The sequence below is a fragment of the Pocillopora damicornis genome, chromosome 5, assembly GCF_964200805.1.
Source record: "Pocillopora damicornis chromosome 5, jaPocDami1.2, whole genome shotgun sequence".
Lineage (NCBI taxonomy): Eukaryota > Metazoa > Cnidaria > Anthozoa > Scleractinia > Pocilloporidae > Pocillopora > Pocillopora damicornis.
This window is the reverse complement of record NC_142674.1, coordinates 17,358,225-17,381,269: the sequence shown is the minus strand read 5'-3', so window position 1 is coordinate 17,381,269 and position 23,045 is coordinate 17,358,225. Positions and strand designations below refer to the sequence as shown.

The window sequence follows — 23,045 nt, the reverse complement described above, 5'->3', positions numbered from 1 at the left end:
GCTCATTTGAAACGCCTTGAACGTTTCATGCCTAGAAGTCTTATAAAAAAAATTTCATAATAAACCTAAGATGCCTCAATTACTCTCGATCTGAATTTTCGAACGTGTTGAATTGAGTATCATTACGGAACCAAGTGATAATAAATTTCTAATTATAGGATCCCGTTTATTCATAAGTCAATTGAATTCTCCAGATGGTTGCAAGCTCCTAGTTTTCTTGCCCTCTTACTGGCTCGATTCGAGATGTGGTCGTCAACATTTAAAGAGAATGATTTTTGGATTCAGAAATGCATCTTTATGCAAAGTTAACGGCACCTTCTTCCTTTTTTCGGTTTTTTTCATCGCGAAAGGAATATTTATATTTAGCGACTTTCCACTTCGTTAGCAAGAATCTATTGTTATGAGTAATTGTTGTTGCAAATAGAAGCTTCTAGAAATCCCCAGACTGCTTATTCATGCTGACATCAAGTGACGCAGTTATTACGTAATACTACTAAAATAATTCTTTTGTAAGCTTTTGGTATGTTCCAGAACACTTTGTGAATGTATATAAGGAATCATTTATGTAGTAAAATGTAAAATGTTATTCACCAGCCTAGGGTCGGTCCGTATTGGGAAAAACTGTGCCCTCTTTCTTGAGTACTCAAGGCGGAGGGCACAGTTTTTCCCAATACGGACCTCCCGACGGGCGAATAACATATATATGTAGATTTGTTTCGTTGAGGGCTCCCTATGCATGCATATTTATGTGTAATGTATTTACAACAATTTTTCGAGTGAATTCATAATGCATTCATATAAGCACTTACGAAGAGTTGCAATTTCATAAACAAGCAGTTAGGGAGAAATAAGAGAGATGGTAAGTTTTGAGCTCGGTTAAGATATGAAGATGATTTTAGTCTTGTGACGAGCGTGGGACAAAGAAAACTTCTGAGTCCTCATGGGGAATCGAACCTCAGACCTTCGGATTCCGCTCTCCGATGCTCTACCACTGAGTCACAGAGACTCCATGGTGAGTGAAGTCTCTTGCGAAGTAAGTTTTGCTTTTGGTCTTGTGACGAGCGTGGGACAAAGAAAACTTCTGAGTCCCCATGAGGAATCGAACCTCAGACCTTCGGATTCTGCTCTCCGATGCTCTACTACTGAGTCACAGAGACTCCATGGTGAGCAAAGTCTCTTGCGAAGTAAGTTTTGCTTTTGGTCTTGTGACGAGCGTGGGACAAAGAAAACTTCTGAGTCCTCATGAGGAATCGAACCTCAGACTTTCGGATTCTGCTCTCCGATGCTCTACGACTGAGCCACAGAGACTCCATGGTGAGTGAAGTCTCTTACGAAGTTCATATGATACGCGTCCTGCATACTGTGAGGATTAGCAATGTCGATAGGGCAATGTTTGTGGATAGAACTGAGATAGATGGAGATAGATTGATAGTTTATTAACAAATAAAATACATTGCAGCCATAGGCTAAATTGTGTGCTTTTCGCACTCATTGATTATATAAGACTATATAAGACTACCTATTACAAAAATGCTAAAACCTAAATAAAATTACTAATGTAACTAATGTAGCTAATATACAGCAGCGGAAAAGCTAAAAATCTAGGTTAGCACACGCGCACATAACCAGGATAAATGAAAATTTAAAACGGTCAGTGCGAAAGCGCGGCATGTTAAAAACGCGCCGGTATCTAGTATTGTAAGCTGAAAAATGCCTATCTGGCAGCAAATTATATAATTTGTGAGATGGATTTGAGATAGACAAAAACAGATCCGTACATAATTTCATGCGTCTGTCATAGAGCGAAGCTAAACCGTGCCTGTCTAAAGAGTCATGGTATGACAGTTCTGGTGAAATGATGGATAATGCGCGTCTTTGGACCCTTTCAATTTCATCACTAAGATACGCAGGTAACGCATGAAAACATGTTGTACAATTTGACATTTTACCCTTAGAACTTAGAATGAAAATTTTATATTGCCGGTTGCTAGCATGAAATGGGCAAACGACACGGTAAAAGAAACTGAATTCGACAAAAACCGAGACTTCTTGATATGAAATTTGATAGAGCATTGTTAAACATCAAAAGTTCAACGCGTTTCAATGAGCAATTACCTTCGATGCAAGGTGTCTTAGAGAGAAACCCCCCGAGAAAATAGATAGAACGTTCTCTTGAGATAGAAGAGGAAATGATAATAGTCTTTAAGTTATTAGTAGTTAGCCGTTTCCTTTAGAACGAGCGGCCAAGAACAGTTCGTTGATAACAATAAGTGGATTACCTCAGAATTGCATGATCTCTCCCACGGATTTTTGTCCCTCCAATGTTGTCTTGTTTTCTTCCTATTTAGTGAACTATTTTAAGAAAAAATATTTCAGCAGTTTTTCCTTTTTTTGTCAAGAGGGAAACAGGTAAATGTGCGAATATAGTTCAGCTATAACGAACACTTAGATCTAGAACTATAAAAGCAAAGCTTATTTAACAAGCACTTTATCAGAGATAAAATATACAGAATCAAAGTACTCTAAACTAAAGTACTCTAAATATACTGAGATAATGGTATTAACACAACAATAATCTTATGTCCGTCGAAGTCACCCCGTGTTCAGAATTAGAATCAGTACTTGTATGGTACTAAAAACCATCAGCTTTAAAATAATTGTTTAACAACCGAGTCGAATAATAGAGATGATGATCATAGGCGATGATCAATTATACACGGCACAACTGAATTATATAATATTTAGAATAACCATGTTTTCAATGTTCCACACGGTACAAAAATAGCCTAGAAAAAATTACCTTTCTCTAAGGTGTCTCTCTGAGAATGAATAGATTCCTGCCGAACAAAGTCGAAAGTCGCTGAATATAAATATTCCTTCCGTGATAGCAAAAACCAAAACAAGGAAGACGGTGACGTTAACTTTGCATAAAGATGTATTTCAGAATCCAATTCTCTTTAAATGTTGATGACCTCACCTCGAATCGAGCAAGTAAGAGGGCAAGAAAATTATAAGCTTGCAACCATCTGGAGAATGCAATTAACTTCTGAATAAACGGGTTTCTATAAATATAATTTTATTATCACTTGGTTCCGTAATGATAGTCAATCCAACACGTTAGAAAATTCAGATCGAGAGTAACTGAGGCACCTTACGGTTCTTATGAAATTTTTTATAACACTGTTAAGAATAAAACGTTCAAGGCGTTTTAAATGAGCAAACACCTTTGACGCTGAATAATTCTAAGGAGAAACCCCCCGTAAAAAAATTAGATAGTTATCAGATAGGTAAACACTGCTCTTTTGGGATAGAAAAGGCGAGAATAACAATAACAATCGCAATAATGACGATGATGATACATGTAAATAATAAAAATACCAATAACCATACTAATAAAATGTTTAATGATAATCTATAGATGGGTAAATTCTCATGTAGCTTTAATGTTTTCGAATACCGTTGCTGATCGGCAAATTAGCATAATATTCTTCTTGTTGATCAAAGATTAGAATCATGACATCATCATTGTTTTGAATCAGCCAATCAAGTGAGAGATCCTTGAAGCTTGAAGCCATTTGGTGACAAACAAAGTTTAGTGGCGTCATTAGACTGTTTCAACCGTCAGCTGTCAAGCAATTTTCCCATTTCCAACAGTTTCTAATTTCCTTTCTCTTTGTCTTTCTTCGTTTGTTTTTTGTTTTTGTTTGTCGTTTTAGTTTGGTCTCGTTTTGTTTTTCAAGTGTATATTGATTCGTCTTGCTTTTTCTATAACGTTTCTGTTCATTTTTTAGACAGTTATCAGTAATTGGCAAGCGTTTATTTGCGATCAGCGGCCTTCCTTTGAAGCTTTATTTTATCCTTTTCTCTTGAAAACATGAAAAATGAGCATTGCTGCCCCTGAACTCTCAGCTTGAATTCTTGGCTGTGCTATCAGGAAGTCACAAATGGAAAATTAGCGTTTTCATTCAAACTGTATCAGCGTGAAAATTATTCGCGCTATGATATGTATCGCTCTCTTTAAGAGTATTTTTTTTTTCAGAGAATGCTTTATAAGTTGCATTGCTCTCAAGGCTCTTGAGTAATTGCGTCAAATTTAAATCAGTGTAAGCTCTGTTTTAATTGATTACGGCTTTGATGTCGAGAGTGTCTTGTGATTTTTCAGATATCGCATAGCAAGTGTAGGCGGATCTGCACTCAACGCCTGTACTTAGAATGACTCGCCGAAGCAGTGCACTTTGCTTTCAAAACAGATGGCTGTCATTTTTTGTAAGATTTCAGGACACATTTTTTTTTTATTTCAAGATGACAACCCAGTCGCATCAACTTCCTTCTTGAATATTTACTTCCGAATTCATACCTGTTGGTAACCATATTTGATTAATTTCGCGTTATATCGTATTTCTGTCAATCGTTAATTAGCGACTTAATTATTCCTTGAATTTTTAAAATCTAAGGACATATCTCCCCGTTTGAAATTTAATCGATCTTTTTATTATTCCAAGTTTGGAAAGAAGAAAAAGAATTTCGTTGTTTAATGAGAAGATATATTATGGCTAAGATAAAATTATAGGCGGCCTCAATATCACATATTTTTGGATCCTGTCTCTTGTGTTTTATCGTCAACTGATCATTAGCAAGTCTTGACACGTTCAAAGTTACAAACACTTGTAAAGACAACATATTTATCAAAATATTCTAGAGAGTTTTTTTTCGCACTGCAAATTTTTGGCACGTCAAGAATTTGAGAGGAAATGTCAGAGTCACGCACGCTACGCTTTCGTTTACAAGTACAATTTCGCTTTGCTAATTATTTGCGATCTTTCATCTGGGGATTGAGCACAAATCAGATGAAGGATGACCCAGGCAAATGTCTGGTTGTGTTATTGTAATAGTGATAATAATAATCATGTGCAATAATAGATATATTTTTTTATTTTTTGGTTCAGCTGCAAAAATTAGAGACTAACTTTTGCGCTTACGCTAAAGCAATATCATCAAGGTATCTTGTGTGACAGGCATTCAAGCCTTAAGATACAAGTCAGAGTTAAACATATTGTCAAAAGCGATTTCAATCAATTTTATTTCCAATAAAAAAAATTGTAAAATTCCGCACAAATCTTGTCAATTTTGCGAAAGTTCTTGATTTGAACGATGTTTTCGACAACTTTTCAATATGACGAAATAAATGTATTGATCACACAGTGAGCCTCTAGTTCTTCTTTTGTTTGCAAATAAATCACGCAAGAATGCTTGTGGAAAATCAAATAATTTTATTCGTCATGCAAACCTTGGGTTCAATAACTCGCGCGGCTACAGAAAGGGATCACGTGAGGGCGAGGAAGCCAATTAGCTGAAACTTGTCAGTCAAACAAATTAGACCTCTTGCCGACACTCGACTAAGCTAAGTGAAAAGATCAAAGGTATTTCAAAGCTCGTGTGCTCTAAGATGAGTGCTCTATCCAATCTTGGGCCATGTTTATGGAAAAGTAAAATAGCGAGTGTTATTCATTTACGTATGCTGAAGGAAGAACTGGTGATTTTCAACTTCGCTCATGAAAAGCGCTTATCTTAACACGGTGTCAACAGACTCACCGCCAAATGGCTTGTTTCGACCGCGTATCGTTGGGTTTTCTTTTACACTTGTGCCTGTGGCCTTTTCATCGAGTGGACGGCACCGTTATTAATATTTATTCATCGTTAGAGCCGTATAGTACTTTAGCTAATTTAAGTAGACCGGGATGGACGAATTACACGCTTGAAGCATCGAACACCGACGAACACACTACTCTTCTTCAAATTCTGTCTATTGTTTAACAAACGGTTATTGCGAATGATTCGCAAGCCAGACTGCACATCTCTACAGCTCAATCCGTTTAATAGTTATGTATCATCGACTTCCAAATTTAGTTCAGCAGAGAGGACTCAAAGACCTCTGACCGTGACAATTTTTGGAAAAAACTGCTTTAGAAAGCTTCAGAGAAAAGTGTCTTGGACCGCTCCAGTCGGAACACGTGTGCTTCGATTGAAAGACTTCATTCACGAAGAAGATCCTGCGTCACCAAGGCTTAGAGATACACCATGGAGAAAGTATTTCAGATTCGACGCCAAATCCGATTATTTGGTGCTTCGAAAATCGTTACCTAGACTTCAAGAAAACACCCTGGTAGTGGAGTTGGTATTTCCGGTTGGTTCTAAGAATGCGAGTGGAAATAAACGTCAAGTTCTTGTAGCGCGACTTGAGTTGTTTATCGATAAAAACGCAAACAATTTTGCCAAGAAGGTACGCCGATTTCGTCGTCGACCACAGAAAACAGCTCCCCGTTTCTCCAGCTCTCAGTTAATTGCTAAGGTTAGAGAAAATCGTAGGAACAAGCGTTATTATGATTCAAGCACAAGATACGAACAATGGGTACACTGGGAAAATTAAATACTCGATGGAAGCGTCCCAGAATTTACTCAGTCTGTTGTTCTTTGGGATCGATCCTAACACGGGATTAATAAAAACTTCAGCTTCTTTAGATCGTGAAAAGATGCCGACGCACTATTTTCGTATCAAAGCCGAATACGAACAAGATAGATCGTTGTATGCTGAGGCAGATCTGACCATATATGTCGATGATGTAAACGACAACACGCCGAACTTCGAATCATCCTCCTACAGAAAAGTCATACCAGAGGATATTTATATCGGAGAGACGGTCCTTGATGTGCGGGCACGCGATTTAGATACAGGTTCCAATGCAGATATCCCTTACAACATCATTAATAATAGTGGTGTTAACAGTGCATTTGCAATTGGTCAGAGTAGTGGTTCAATAACTATAGACAAACATCTGGATCGAGAAACTGTACAGCAATACTCCCTTACTGTCCAGGTAAGTAATAGTGCATCCCCTCCTAAGACAGGCCAGGCTACTGTGCGAATTACTGTTACTGATGTCAAGAGAGAATACTCCAAAAAGATTCCTGAAAACATCAAAACAGGGGAGCTAGTTTTGACTGTAAGTGCATCAGATGAGGACCTTGGCACCAATGGTGAAGTCACCTACAGTTTTAGCAGTGGTAATGACCAGGAACTTTTTTCTATCAATCATCTTAATGGTCAGATCAAAGTAAACAAGAAACTTGATTATGAGTACATTCCAGTGCATACACTTTTTGTGATGGCCTTGGACAAAGGCGAGTCACCAAATTACAATGAAACCTTGGTGGAGAGATATCCTATTGATGTCAATGACAATCCACCTCAGTTTGTGAATTTTGATTTTCAAGAAATGGTCTCGGAATGTGAGAGTGTAGGACACACCTTTACACATGTTACTGCATTTGACGCAAATGATGGTACAAACCAACAGATCATTTACAGTTTAGTGGAGTTCAATTTACCATTCAGTATTAACAGCCAAACTGGGGACCTGTACCTTACCAGAAAATTAGACAGAGAGACAGTGAATCGATATGTATTTCACGTCAAGGCTGAAGATAAGGGCAGGCCCCCAACGAGCAGCCAAACTTAAGTGACCGTCAATGTGGGAGACATAAATGACAATCCTCCAAGATTTTCAAAATCCATTTATTTTGGTTCAGTGGAGGAGAATGCTGGATTTGGAACAACCATTGTTCAGGTGACAGCTACTGACCCTGACCTTGGTCAGACTACCATCTATTACAGTCTCCAGATGTCTATCCCTAGTCAAAGACAATGCTTTTGAATTTCTGGTAATGGTGTTATAACATCATGTAGACTGGACTTCAGCAAGACTAGATTCTACTCATTAACAGTAAAAAGCTAGTACAGTCACTGGGAAAGCTCTGCAGGTGTGCGCATTAATGTAACTGATTCTAAGACTCACAAGCCCATTTTCCGACAACGTATTTACCGACAAAGGATTAGCGAGGCTACCGCAGTTGATGGAAGGGTTCTTATTGTCAAGGCAACTGATGGTGACCAAGGATTGAATGCTAAACTGACCTATGCAATTGAACAATCTCTGCGAGACTTTAAAATCAATTCTAAAACTGGTGAGATCACTGTGTTGCACCCTTTAGATTGCAAAACAACTTCACAGTACAGGTTTGAAGTGAGTGCAACTGATCATGGTAATCTGCCGTTTAAAGGAACTGCTAATGTACATATAACAGTAACAGATGTAAATGACAACACACCAAGATTTTTACAGTCCAACTATGAAAAATCCATTCTGGAAAATGTACGGCCTGGAACACGCGTTTTGGAAGTCTCTGCAGTTGATGATGATGTAGGTTCAAATAAAGCCATTATCTACTCATTTGCAAAAAATGGTAAATATATCTAATTTACTGTTTGATATTTCATCATGAGTTACATGCGTAAGTAACCCTCAAATAGGGTAATTTAGTATTATCAACTGAGTTGGTAACTCACCATAAAAAGTTATAAAGCTGATGTTTCGAGTGTTAGCCCATTATCATGGCCTTGAGAAAGGGCCAAGGCTTGAAACATTAGCTTTGTAGACATTTTTAGCTTAGTAATCCCTAACCCTTTGCTGCTTAACATCAGTATACAAGTTCTCCATTCTGTTCTCTTTACATTTTCAACCAACAAGGAGAATTTGTAGAACAATGAAGAGTTTCTTGGGTTTGTGATCATTTCCTTTTTTCTCATGAGCTCAATGTTTGATCCAGAGGTAAAACTGTTGGGAGTAATTAGATGTTTATCATTCTTAGGGATTAAAGGGTTAAAGATGTAAAAACTGTAGCTTTGTTTTACAACATTTCAAATCTTTTTTACTTAAAATTCATGTTAAGCTACACTGTCTAACACAGGTGCATGTCTAAAATTGGTTAACATGTTTTAGCAAGAGTGGGTGAAGAAAAATCTAATCAGTCACACTCTTGGCTGCTTCTTGTGTTCAACTATTTTTTTGTTTTATTTACATTTTGACATCTGCTGTGATCTGAACAGACCCATGGCAACATTGAATGTGTTTGTTTTTACATAATAATAAAAGCACAATGTTGTTGGCCCTCTACAGCCTAACATCAGTATGCATATTCTCCATACTGTTGTTTATACATTTCCATAGGTGCTGATAAGGAGAATTTGATAAACCATCAAGAGCTTCTCTTGTTTATGATCATTTCCTATATTCTTGTGACCTTAATGTGTGATTCTGGGGGATATTTTAAGGAGAAATTAGATGCTAGTCACTCTTAGGGGTTAAAGGGTTGATAGGTTTCAAGTACAGGTATTGATTAAGCCATTTATGATCATGTTCCTTTTAATATTTTTGGTTGTTGTTGTTGTATTTTTCAATACTCATCTAGGTGATGGAGGTGGTGCTTTTCAAATTGACAGCAATCAGGGAGTCATCAGAACTTTGCTGTCACTTGATCGTGAACAATTCCCGAATATGAACTGACTGTGGTTGCTGCCGACAAAGGCAGACCATCAATGAAGTCAACTGTGAAAGTCAAGATAACATTGGAAGATGTTTGTGACAGTAAACCAAAATTTGAAAAGGATCCGTATGTAGTGTTTCTTGATGAAGATGTGAGAATGCATTCCAATGTGGTCACCGTGAAAGCAGTATCCCAAGACCTTGTTCAAGATGGTGAGATTTTTTACAGCATTGTGTCTGGCAATGATCCATTAACATTTGTCATTCAGAAAAATGGTGTGATTGTGACCAAGAGATTGTTGGATTATGAAACAAACTCTGAGTATATACTTATAGAATCAAGGATAATTAAGTCGAAGAAATATGCAACTTCCCCTTACCGACATCCAGAAAGAGCTGCTTGTCACACACTGACTATACTGACAAATCCAACACCTACAGCTCATTAAAGGTGGTATTCCGCTCAGTTGGAGTGCAAACTAATTACAGATGCCCCTGTGCTACTGACTATCGAGGAGAAAGTTGCGACACAGGTTTAAACTTGTGCTACTCCAATCCTTGTGGAAACAATGGGAAGTGTGTGTGTGTAGAGGAAGGCTACTCTTGTATATGCAATCCAGGAAGAGCTGGTGTAAACTGTGAGATTGACATGTCAAAGAGCAAGTGTCCTACAGACTCAAAAGTGACAGAAAATCATCTAAATGCAAATCCATGCCATAGTGATGGTGGTTGTAAAAATGTTCTTGGAAGCAGGTTCACCTGTCAGTGCAAAGATCTGAATGAAGTTGATGGGTCACTGTGCCAACTAAAAAAACGTGCAGTTTTGAAAAAGGATCATTTGTTGACTTTCCTGGTAAGGATTTATTTGTAGTTACATGTACTATAATTCCTAGAATAAGCTCTTCTACTTTACTTTGGTAAGCACCCCTTCTAAAACTTGCCACTTCTGCATGACTGCACGGGCCACTTGATACTCAGGTAGACTTTACTCTTTTTTACTGAATTTGACTGAATTTCACACAGGATTGAAAATGGATGAAAAACTGACAGAATTAAGACACAATGAATTTTTTAATGTTGAGGTTTTTAAAGTTAAGTGCTGGTGTTGTGTAACGAATAGATTATTAATATGGGAGGTGACTTGAAATCAAACAAGTTAGTCACATATGCTATGTTAGGAGCATTGTGTTCCAATCCAGGTGCATACTTCTACCTTGTGTTGGAGGATGGAATTTCAATTGTTGTGAGGCTTTTTGTGAGTTTAAGTGTATTGGTTTACTATCCTTCATGTAGCTCCTTCTAAAAGGTAATTTTATGTTAACCCTTTTCACCCAAACATCAGTACCCATATTCTCCATACTGTTCTCTGTACATTTCCTAAGTTAACCCTATAACTCCCAAGATCTGATTGTTAATTCTCCCCTGTAGCTGCTATACATTTCCTTGTAAATTAGTTATGAGAACTTGGTGCTACAGTAGATCAAGATAGCAGCTTCTACCTGATAAGTTTGAATTTTCTCATTACTTGTTTGCTGAAGAATGTATGGATATTGTAGGGAGAAGTTTTATGTTAATCACTTTTGGGAGTTAAAGGGTTAATGACAAGGAGACTGTACAACAATCAAGAGCTTCTTTAGCTGGTGATCATTTCCTTTATTCTAGGGACTTTAATGCGTGATTTAGGGGTGATATTGCAATGAGAAATTAGATGCTAGTCATTCTTAGGGGTGAATCCATTGTTACTCAATGTCACTGTTTGTAGTTTGTTTTGATGTGATGATAATGATGACGTTAATTTTTCCTAGGACTGAAACAAAGATGGCGTTTACACATACAGATGGAGTTTGCCACCACTGTGCACAGTGGGCTCTTGCTCCTCAACGGACGGTATGATGGAAAACACAACTTTATTGCCATGGAGGTGCCAGGCAAGGACAAGTTTGGTTCAGGTTTTCACTTTTTTCCCACGAAGTTATTGTTACATCAAATGTAAATGGTGGTGTCATTGATGGCAATTGGCATAAAGTAGAAGTGGCATTGCAGAACAGGGTAAGAATCTTTTTTGAAAAAAAATTTGCGATATGAATTCCATTTTGTTTGTGTATATGCACATGAATGTCGAGTTATATTTTATTTCATCAAGAACCTTTTATACCATGTAAGTCTTCTGTTCAGTTAACCCTTTAACTCCCAAGATCTGAGTGTCAATTCTCCCCTGTAGCTGCTGTTCATTTTCTTTAAATTAGTTACAAGAATCTGGTAGTATCAGGTCAAGATAACAACTTTGAGTATTCTCATTACCTGTGTAGTGGATAATGTTTGGATATTATAATTACAGGTTTGTTACTTCTGGGAGTTGAAGGGTGAAGGAGGCAATGAGAAATTTAATTTATTTTGTATCACAGTCTGCTACTTTTTTTCTGGTACTTTACAATTTGCAAAGTTCTGAACTAGATGTTACTTTAAATTTGTAAACTAATTCAAACTGACATGTACCTACAGGTAAAGTGTAAAACTACAGATTGGAGCTTTTCTAGAGCAATATTCACATAATAGTTTCAATATGTTTATGGGTGTCCTGTGATTTTGTGGCTTAAACTTTTTTACTCTAAAGGTTATATGTATTTTTGGTGGCCAATAGCCTGTAGACAACTCTTGTGTAATTTGAGGGTAAATATGTTATCTTCAGTTGTTGAGATTCAAGTGTTGAGGGTCACGTCTCAAACATATCTGACCATTCACATTACCATGGTATTTGCTGGTTGCACAATTGTGTGTTTGGTTGCTCAATATCAGAAAAAAAATGGCCAAAAATTGTATTATATATGGAATTGTTTACTGATGTGAAGAGTGCAGTTCTGGAGTGGTGTATGTTGCACAATACTTTTCATTTGACATCCCTTACAATGCACAAATTCCAATCATTTAAATCGATTAGAGAGCCTTATCTTTTAGAGTTGAAAATTGTTTTTTTTAAGGAACAATTTCATAAAATCACGCTCTCAATCTTGGTTAAATTTCACTGTATGGAAGCCAAAACCTGATAAAAATCTAAAACATATGTTTTTCATCAGTGATTAAACAAACCACCCAAAAGACATGATCAACTTTGCAATTATCTGCTTCTCTGTGCTAATATTTTGATAGATATTACAGGACTATTTCATAGAGCATCTCAATTAGGGTAAAACTCTTGACTTCAAGAAAATTTTCATGAAAAACAACACTTGCCCTTTTTTCCTCTCGATCATCCATTAAAAAAAACAACAGCAACAACTCCACGCAAGACAAAAACAAAAAAACCAAACTTGAAATTTTAATATGAAAACAACTACTACCTTCATTGATAACCTCTGAACTTAAAGAAAGTCAAAATGTAAAGGAATGAAGATAAATATTTCCTTCTCAGATCAATAATCCAAAAATCATTTTGGAAGTATCACAGCTTCTTAGAGCAACAAGCTGTTTAAGTTTGGAAAAAAACAAACATACATACTGATGTAGACAACTCCTGCAGTGATAAGCAATTCAAAATTTCAACCTGGCACAGCTATGACAAAAAACTTAGCATTGAAACATGTATGAACATGCACAACATGTGCCAAGATAACCAGTGTTTTAAATGATCTTGCCAAACACATTGTATACAAATGAACAAATTGACTTCATATTGATAAAAAGTCTTAACCCTTTACACCCTAACATCAGTATGCATATTTTCCTTACTGTTCTCTATACATTTTGTAAGGTGCTGGCAAGGAGAATTTGTCTAACAATCAAGAGATTCTTCAATTAATTATCATTTCCTTTATTCTCATGACCTAAATGTTTGATTCAAGGCTGATATTGAAAGGAGAAATTAGATGCTGGTCACTCTCAGGGATTAAAGGGTCAAAGAAGGGCAGCAAAAGTAATAAAAAGTAAAAAAGAAGAACAATCTGGGGATAGCAGTAAACACATACAGTACATATACTTTAGTATGTATGAGAGAACATCAGAAGTGTGAATCCAAAGGTTGTAGTTTCAACTCTGAGAATTCAGAGTGCTTTTAGTCTAAGTATGAATGCAATGATGAATACATCATCTTTCACATAAATGAGTGTTCCTGTAATCTTGAATATTTAAAACTAGGAATCAAATGAACATAAAATAGTTACAGGGTGAGGTCATGTTACAATGATATTGGCACATCATTTATTTCATTCTTTGTGCTAAAAAATGGCATTAGTGGGGGCTGGACAGAAATTGGGACATAGTCTTGTCTCCCCCTCCAGTTGCTATTTGTTATTTATTGGAGAGAATTAAAAGTTTCTTGTTTTTCATTGCAATAGCGCTGAGTGGTGTGCAATGAAAATGTATGACCTATAAGTAATTCATTGTATTCTTTCAAAAGTAATTACAAGTTGAAGTATAACTTGCATTGTTTAAAAAAATGAAAAGGTCATGGGAAAAGAATGGGCATCACACAACAAAGAGTTTGAACTTGTGAGAAAATACTAAAATATATCAATCCCTTTTGAATGTTGTTGATACTTAATTTTTAACGTAGAGAAAAGAAAACAAAAAGACTTTGGAATTATTTCTCTTCCGGTGTAGGCATGGCAATTACTGGTAGAAACCAAATAATCTGCGGCTGATAAGGGAGAGCCATATTCCAAAACTGCATCACTGTAGATGTAAAATCTCATTGAAATAACAGTTGTGGACCATTAATGTAAAAGAATGTAGTTGAGCCCAAAAAAACTTTTGGAGGGCATTAAGTATGTAGTAGTGGAGTGCTACTGTTATTAGTTCTGTACAGAATCCTAATCAGATTATTGTTTTTCAAACTTGAATCTTTCATCCTGACTGCCTAGTTTTAATAATTAGAATTTTCCATCTAGGTTTTTCCTTTATCATTTCCTCATCATGTCTTCATACATTGTACAATTGTATAACCAGCATGCCCTCATCTGAATGAATGGTAGCCTAGGCCACTTTAATTTTGACAGATAATTCTACAAATTGGCTTTAAAAAAATGATCTGATCTCAGATGCCTGAGGGATAACTCAATAAATCTTTCTGCCCTTAATTCAGTAAGTGACTTTCCTGAGATGAACCTTTTCATTATTAGAAGTAATTAACATGTAACTTCTCCCTATGGTATCCATACATAATTATTAGAAGTGATTAACATGTAACTTCTCCCTATGGTATCCATACATAATTATTAAAAATGATTAACATGTAACTTCTCCCTATGGTATCCATACATAATTATTAGAAGTGATTAACATGTAACTTCTCACTATGGTATCCATACATAATTATTAGAAGTGATTAACATGTAACTTCTCCCTATGGTATCCATACATAATTCTGCAAACAGGTAATAAGAATACTCAGACTTATCAGTTAAAGTTGTGTTCTTGATCTAACACCAAATCCTGGTAACTACAACTGTAATTTAAAAGGGAATGTGTAGCAGCAAGAGGGGAGAATTAACAATCACATCTTAGGAGTTAAACTGCTATGTACATATATTGGAGGATTTAAGGGTTGTGACCCTTTCAGCAAACAACACTTTAACCTTTACCTGTAACCCTTTAACTCCCAAGATCTCATTCATAATTCTCCTTACTGTCTGTCATATAGTTCTTTAGAAGTTAGTTTGGGGAATTTGGTAATGGATCAAGTAATCCTAATTAAGGTTTTTTTTTTTTCATCATGTGTCTGCTTGATATTGTATTGATATTATAAGGAGAAATTCTGTCTTGGTTACTCATGGGAGTTAAAGGGTTAACCCCCTGTTACAATCCAGTATCCCAAGTTATCTTGTGTGTTACTTTGATGATCTCAGAGTTAGTCTTCACTTTAAATTGAAAAAATTTAATACGCACAAGGATAAGTAATCCTTTTTTGAAGTGTTTTTTACCCAGTTAATATTTTTTACCTTTTTTCAGAGTGGCAGTGAGTTTTGGGACCAAAGCAGCCTTCTTCCCTTGTGCTGCAGCACAGCAACTTCAAATTAAAGATGAATTGGAAAATTACAGGTACATTTTTATGTGAATTCACGCCATCAGAGAGGCAGAGTGGCTGAGTGCTTAGGGCGCTGGCCAGATGCTTAGGGTGCTGGTCAGGTGCTTAGGGTGCTGGCAAGGTGCTTAGGGTGCTGCCCAGGTGCTTAGGGTGCTGGCCAGGTGCTTAGGGTGCTGGCCAGGTGCTTAGGGTGCTGGCTAGGTGCTTAGGGTGCTTAGGGCACTGGCCAGGTACTTAGGGCACTTGCCAAGTGCTAAGGGGACTGGCAAAGTGCTTAGGGTGCTGGACTTGTAATCCGGTGGTCCCAGGTTGTAGTTCTCCACTCAGCTACTTACTGGATTTGTTTTCAGTTGCCCTGAGTTTCACCAGCTGACTTTGCTCTGTTTGGCTGCCTTTTACTAGTTGGGGTTCTTAAAAACTGTGTTGATGTTTATTTACTACGTTTACTTCCAATTTGTTTGTACATATATTGGAGGGATTTAAGGGTTTTTGCCCTTTGACCCTTTCACCTTTACCTGTAACCCTTTAACTCCCAAGATCTCATTAACAATTCTCCTTACTGTCTGCCATATAGTACTTCTGAATCTAGTTTGGGGAATTTGGTAATGGATCAAGTGATAATCCCCAATTAAAATTTTTCCTATTTACATCACTTGTCTGCTTGATATTGAATTGATATTGTAAGGAGAAATTCTGTCTTGGTCAATCATGGGAGGTATAGGGTTAAACCCCTGTTAAAATCCAGTATCCCAGAGTTAGTCTTCACTCTATTACATTGAAAAAATTTAGTACATACAAGGATTAGTGACCCTTTTCCGAAATGATTTTTACTCAGTAAATCATTTTTTTCTTCATTTAGACTGGCATTATTATTGTTGACAACTGTAAACTTGCAGTGGTAATGAATTTTGGGACCAAAGCAGCCTCCATGCCTTGTGCCGCAGCACAGCAGCTTCAAATTGAAGATGAATCTGAAAATTACAGGTACATTTTTATGTAAATGCACACCATCAGGAAAGACCCAAGGAGTAGGCAGAGTGGCTGAGTCCTTAGGGCACTGGCCACTTGCTTAAGGCACTTGACCTGTAATGCAGTGGTCCCAGGTTGTAGTTCTCCACTTTGCTACTCACTGGATTCGTTTTCAGTTGCACTGAGTTCCACTCATTGGCTTTGCTCTGTTTAAAGCCAATTTATCTGCCTTTTTCTAGTTGGGGTTCTTAAAAACTGTGTTGATGTTTAGTTACTATGTTTATTTCCAATTTGTTTGAATTAATTATTTCTAAAATTTGTAAGCAAATTGAGAATAGAGAAATATATCATACGAACTGTTAATAGTGTTATTATTATTATTTTCATTAATTGTCATTATTATTGTAATTATTAATTATTATTATCATCATCAGAGGTTTAGGTATTTATAAGCGGGTCAATATATGCAATAATTTTAGTATAGATGTTTTTGACATGTTCTAGACCCCAGGTAGTGATTTTTTTGTCAGATTACTTATGTCAAACTGCTGTTGGAGCTCTCATTATTGGGAGTCAAATTGTCAACTGGAATCTTGAGGGCTAGAACTTTCTGATCAGTGCGCTTTGATAACAAAAGTACACTTTTTGCACTTCTTGTCCTATACATAATTTTAGATATCTAGTTACTTTTTAAATTCTCAAAGTCGTGTATGGAATGTTTTCGTGTTTGGATCTTAAATTAATAAATGCACGTACTTAATCACCGGTATTTTCGCCTTGAATTATCGATCCATACCAGATTTTGACCCAACAGTTCTGAGTTCTACTGTACATATGACGAAGATCTGCTGGTTTCAAAAACCTTGTGAACAATCCTCAGAGTTGAAAGATTCCCTTCCTTAACGTTAAGGGCCGAGTTCCTCAAATACTGTCTTCTGTTGTGTCAGCAATTTCTGTTTCTTAACCCTTTCACTGCCAAGATATCATTGGTAATTCTCCTTACTGTCTGTCATACAATTCTTATAATGTTAGTTCTGAGAATTTAGTATTGGATCAATTAATAATTCTCTAATTGATATTTTTCTTTATTCTCGTCGCTTGTCCGCTTGTATACAATTCAATATTAGTTCAGAGAATTGAGTATTGGATCAGCTAATTATTCCCAAATTGATGTTTTTCTTTATTCTCATCGCTTATCTGGTTGATGTTGTATTAATATTGTAAGGAGAAATACTGTCTTGGTTACTCGTGGGAATTCAAGGGTTAAATTGGAGAGAAATTATCCAGGACTCCAGTTAGCGTTGATTTTCTGGGAGTCACGTTACCCTAAAATACCCCAACTAAGGAGAACGTCAATTTCTTATCACGAGTTCTTATATGGAAACCATTCATACAAACTTCCTCGTTCAACAGGTGTGAAATACACTGAAAGATTCTCAGGACAGAGTTTTAAGAGGGTGCCTGCCAATTCAAAGGTCAATCTTCCGTGGAGTGTTTCAATGAGATTCCGCACAGCCAAGCCTTCAGGATCTCTGCTTGAAACCTCTTTTTCATCATCATCTTCGGTGTTGGAGGTAAGTTATGTAAATCAAGGTACATGTTTTAGAAGTCATTAAATGTTCTTATACTTACGTGAACTTCGTTGCTATTTCAGTTGGTTGATGGTAAACTGTAATACAACTACAAAGGGCTGTTGGTTCTCCAATTGCCTCACATAGCGGTGAATGATACCCAGTGGCATCACGTTGAGGTCCTCTGGACAGATGTTCCCTTAACATAACAATGGACTACATCTACAAAGTTTCTGCAGATGCATACAGAGGAAAAGACCTTGGAGTTGTCAGACAGTTTTTCATGGGAGCGAGGAAGAATTCTACCAAGTCTGCAGTGTATGGTGGATGTAGAGGCTGTAAACAAGGTATGCTTTTCTAACAAATTCCTCTAGTTAAACTGTTAGGTTTATGTTTCTGTAGCCTGCTCCAGGTATTAGATTAGCAGCAATGCACTGATTGATTTTCCGAAGCTTGGAGTGCAATTTGGTGTTGATACGCTCTAGTAAATTTTTCAATACCACAAAATTGCACGAGCTGTGGGGCAAGTGAACTTTGTAGTCTTTGAAAATTTTATAATTTCTTATTACACCAAATTGCATGATAAATCATGTTATTACATGTTAATAATTTACATGAAAAAACATCACAGAAAGGCAAGACAGACTAAACGTTAGGTTTGGAGCGATAGTGTGAGTGCGTATGTGCGTGTGCACGTGCGTGTACGTGTGCGAGCAGGTGCGTTCAAGCGCGTGCATGTGTGTTCGTGCGTGCTTGTTTATGTAGTAAGGGCTGGAACTGTGCTATTGGAGTGAGCATGGCAATAGTGGATGTATGAATATTAGGCCATTTCCGACTACTTTTTCGTGAAAATAGCTTCGTTTGCAAAGTAATTTCTTTTTCTATGAGAAGTATCGTATCTGGGCTCGTTTTAAAACAGAGGCTGAGGCCTCTCGGAAATGGTCCAACTCGGCTACCCGTTTATATGAGGAGACACTAACCTCCCTCTTTCCCTATCCGTAGGGGTTTTTGTCGGGAGCACTGAGATCAACATGAACTCTGGAGTCAATCACAAAACAGCATCCATCTGGTTGTGAAGAGAAAATGGGAAGCCACTGCTCATCGAACCCTTGTCCAGACTACAGCACGTGTCAAGAGGAATTCGACTCTTACAAATGCACATGTCCTGCAGGTTACGTTGGTAAACACTGCGTGCGCGTATGTTTCTTAAGCCGTGCCGACATGGCAAATGTGAAAGTACAAACCATGGAAAGGGATTCCGATGTGTTTGTCCTCAACAGTACACTGGTAAGTGGATTTTTTTTTTTTTTTCATTTTTTATCTTATTTATTTATTTTTTTTCATTGAAATTTATTCCCTATTGGACCTTTGTGGGTACAATTTTAATGCAAACAAAGTTGTTATAAATGAAATAAATGAGTAAATAAATAGCAAATAATACATGGGCGCGCGTAGATATGGAATTTCCCTTCGAGAGTTTAATTCGATAGCTCACGATTTTGGTGTTTGAGGACAGTCTCGAAGGATCTTTTACACTAGGGTCAAATGTGAGAGATGTTTAACTCTCAATAATCTCTACAGCGAAACCATGACGACGTTCGATCAATATGCAAATTCCTAGCTGTGTTAAAAGGCACCACTAATGCACGAGTAATGCAAAGCCGCAAAATCACTCTAGGGCGAGTAAACAAATAAAAAAATCTTAATGATTTGCGGGCGAACTGGTACTGGTGATTAGGCGCGAACTTGCCGTGGGGCGAATTCACCAGTTAACGATATGCAACGCAAATCTCTCACTGTTGAACTTAAGATTCACTTAAATGTAAAGTTTGAATGTTTTGTATAATTTCTTAGGGGAATTTTGTGAGGTTCGCATGGAGATACCCTGTCGAGATAAGTACTTTGGTGCTTCAAGTATAGGCGTCTGTGGTCCGTGGTGGTCCGTCCGTGGTGGTCTGTGGTCCGTCTGTGGTCCGTTTAAGAAGTCAGGAGAACGAGGGAAACGCTCGCACCTCAAGCAACGATCCCATCATGCCTAGCTCTTAACTCTTTGACCCCTAAGAATGACTAGCATCTAATTTCTCCCTGTGATATCATCCCTGAATCAAATATTACGGTCATGAGAATGAACGAATTGATCACCAGTTAAGGAAGCTCTAGATAGTTTAACAAATTCTCCTTGTCAGGACCTTTGGAAAGGTGAAGAGAACAGTATAGAGATTATGCATACTGATCGTAGGGTGCATAGAGTTAACTGTGCAAACATTGCCTGAACTTTTGCCACTTTCAAAGGCAGACCTCCTCGCGTGAAGAAGACCTGTTGAATCGGGTAACGCGTTCACTGCCTTATCTGTGTAAAAAGTTTTGGTGGCGGAGATAATAGTTTTATGGTGTCTAAATTTCCTATTTCTTGCCAAGCCACAAGAAACCCACAGTCAAGAAGTGAAATTGTGACTAAGAGAGCTGTTTCGAAATGATGACGTGAGACAACGTACAAATTTTTAGGACGGGAAAATCCACTTTTAATTCAAGTGTGCAGCTGCAAATGTGCAGAGGAAGTTCACTGGTCAATTTTTTCACCCTGAAGAGTGAATAGCATTTACTTTTTCCTTACAATATCAGCCCTGAATGACAAAATAAGGTCATGAGAATAATGGAAATGATCAACAACAACAGAAGCTCAGGATCGTTGAATCAATTCTCCTTGTCGGCACCTTAGAATTGTAAAGAGAACAGTATGGAGAATATGCATACTGATGTTAGGGTGAAAAGGGTTAAAGAAAGTTTTGCCAGAAAACGCAACCAAGAGAGTAGTTTACGGATCAAAACCGACTTTTCGATCCGGAATCCCTTCCTCCTACAATTTCTGCGTCTCTCAAGAACAACAACTTAAGTAATTATTTGATATGATCCACAGGTCCTTCTTCAGTCAGCCAGAACGCTGTTTAGCTCCGATAACAAAGATGTGTGGGAAGACGTTCAACAGGTAATAATTATTGGATCAGTATCTGAGCAACTCTGTACCTACCCCTCCCCCTAACCCCAGAACAGTCAACCAATAACAAGTTAGTGTTATTGTTGGGCTAGGGGAGGGGTAGGTGCGCAGTTGCGCAGGTCCTTGCATTGATCCGAATTATTTTTGCCGTTATTTTATTTTATTTTTTTGCAAATAATCCACGGTCGATTTGTCGCCGGTTTTTATTTCGCTATGCTGTCCAATTGGCTTGTGAAACTCGCGCCCATTCAGCCATTCGCATTACTGCAAACAGAAGGCAATAATGAGTTTTTAACCGTGGTCATCATACTTGTTCGGAAAGTGCGCTTCTACCAAGATATTTTCAGATGTCTGTGCTCATTCGTTGACTTGCACAAACCGTTGTCATGCGCAATCCGTAGCAAACGTGGGCAGACATTAGCTACCAAGACGCAATTATTAATGGCCGATCGTCACAAAAGAACACAAAATTTCTCCGAGAACGCAAAAAAGAACACAAAATTTCGGCCGAGCATCACAAAGCACACAAAATTTCTCTTCAAATTCATTTGAATATTTTTCCTAGAAACACATGACCAGTGGATTGTGAGCTCCTTGTTTATACCGACACTAGCTCGGAGGCACTGGCAGTGAGGTCAAGAGATTTGTAAGGCGATTTTTGGGAGCAGTAGATATTTTTATGTACACTTACTCTACAATTACCTTCCGTTGGCCGTATAAGCCTCTTATCTTGACTGCTGTTTCTTTCAATTTGACAGCACTCCGCAGGGACAGCGGCTCTGTTAAAACAGATGGAAAACTTCAGCGGAAACTTAGCCAGAAGTCTACCATACTTAAAACGAGACTCGCGCAGATACAGGCGCTCTACCGAAAGCATTTTGCCACCGTACCCGATTATTACTCCCAATATTGGTAAGAAATATATTTTGTTGAGTTTGCTGTGTGTAACAGGGCTGTGTCGCATTTTGAGGTAATTTTAGTACTTGTCGGGGAATTCCTCCGCTCTGTCTCATAAGTGACTGAAATGTTCCAAACAATATCACTGCGTTTTTTGGAATTTGAAATTATGAAAAACAGATGATGTCAATAGAGATTTCTGATCATTTTGAGGATTTTATTGGTGGTGTTTGAGTTAAGAAGCGCACAGTAGCTATTACCAGAGATTTTTTAAATATTTCTAAACGGCATTTAACGCTAGAGAATATTTTAATGTTCCTGCAACAACACTTGGTCCTGATCTTGATCCTTAACATGCGCACGAATGATACTTAAAAGAAAGGTTTACATCAATCACCACCCCAACATGCGTAATATTGTCCTGTCTTATATATGCGAAAATCGTAGAGGCCTATATTTTAGAATACCGTAACTGCGCCCTTTTTATGAGTTTTCCACAAACTATGGAAACTGTTTTGGATTAACCAAGCAGACGCTTTCGTTGTAAACAAACGGTTGCTTTCACTTGCTAATATCCACGCTTTAATCTTCATAGTTATGGAACTTCATCCAGTGTATGTCAAAGGATTCTCTGGATTATCGTACCCCGCGAGAAGAGACCTTTACAGCGACTCTCCTTATAAAATTTGGCGTAATATCTCCAATAGAATTTACCTTCCTAAACCTTTCTTTCATGGAAAAGGTAAGTCGTGAATTTGACGTAACTTGCATAACAAGTACCTGGGTTTATGCTTGAGCACGGTTTTGCGGGTCGCCACTAGTCGAAAAAAATTGCCTCATAAAAGGGACGTTTAAATATCAAATGAGGCGCTAAAAATTGTGCCGAAGGATAACTCTATTTTGTAAGAACTATTTTATAAAGTATTCGCAGACATAACTGGCCAGAAGACTGATACGGCATCTGTTCTGTAAAACTCAGTTCGAGCTTAATAACCCTTTTCTTGGTAAAGGGCCTCCCTAAAACTAAAGAAGGGGGCCTGCCAGGCCTTCGTGGGTAGTTACTAGAATAAACCGTGAAACAGCAAAATCAATGCGCGTTTGGATTCCGCGCGCGCGCACGCGAGGATAAAAAGGATATTTAGGAGAGCTGGCAAACAATAGTAAAAAAGAGAGGCGGATTTGAACAATTTTAAGATTGTTTGAATATTTTTTTG

General features: G+C 37.5%; 1 pseudogene across 1 annotated transcript in view; it reads left to right on the top strand.

Annotated features, from left to right (window-relative positions):
- Positions 1 to 2,781: 2,781 nt before the first annotated feature.
- The window catches only part of LOC149045701 (cadherin EGF LAG seven-pass G-type receptor 1-like), a 36,622-nt pseudogene continuing 16,358 nt past the window's right edge, over positions 2,782 to 23,045 (top strand). Inside the window, exons 1-12 of the transcript XR_016186479.1 lie at positions 2,782 to 8,301; positions 9,307 to 10,233; positions 11,186 to 11,429; positions 16,259 to 16,383; positions 16,803 to 16,810; positions 17,782 to 17,942; positions 18,023 to 18,286; positions 18,942 to 19,226; positions 19,794 to 19,903; positions 20,857 to 20,925; positions 21,693 to 21,846; positions 22,427 to 22,573. The product of XR_016186479.1 is annotated as a cadherin EGF LAG seven-pass G-type receptor 1-like (transcript). The remainder of the gene's footprint in view (positions 8,302 to 9,306; positions 10,234 to 11,185; positions 11,430 to 16,258; positions 16,384 to 16,802; positions 16,811 to 17,781; positions 17,943 to 18,022; positions 18,287 to 18,941; positions 19,227 to 19,793; positions 19,904 to 20,856; positions 20,926 to 21,692; positions 21,847 to 22,426; positions 22,574 to 23,045) is intronic.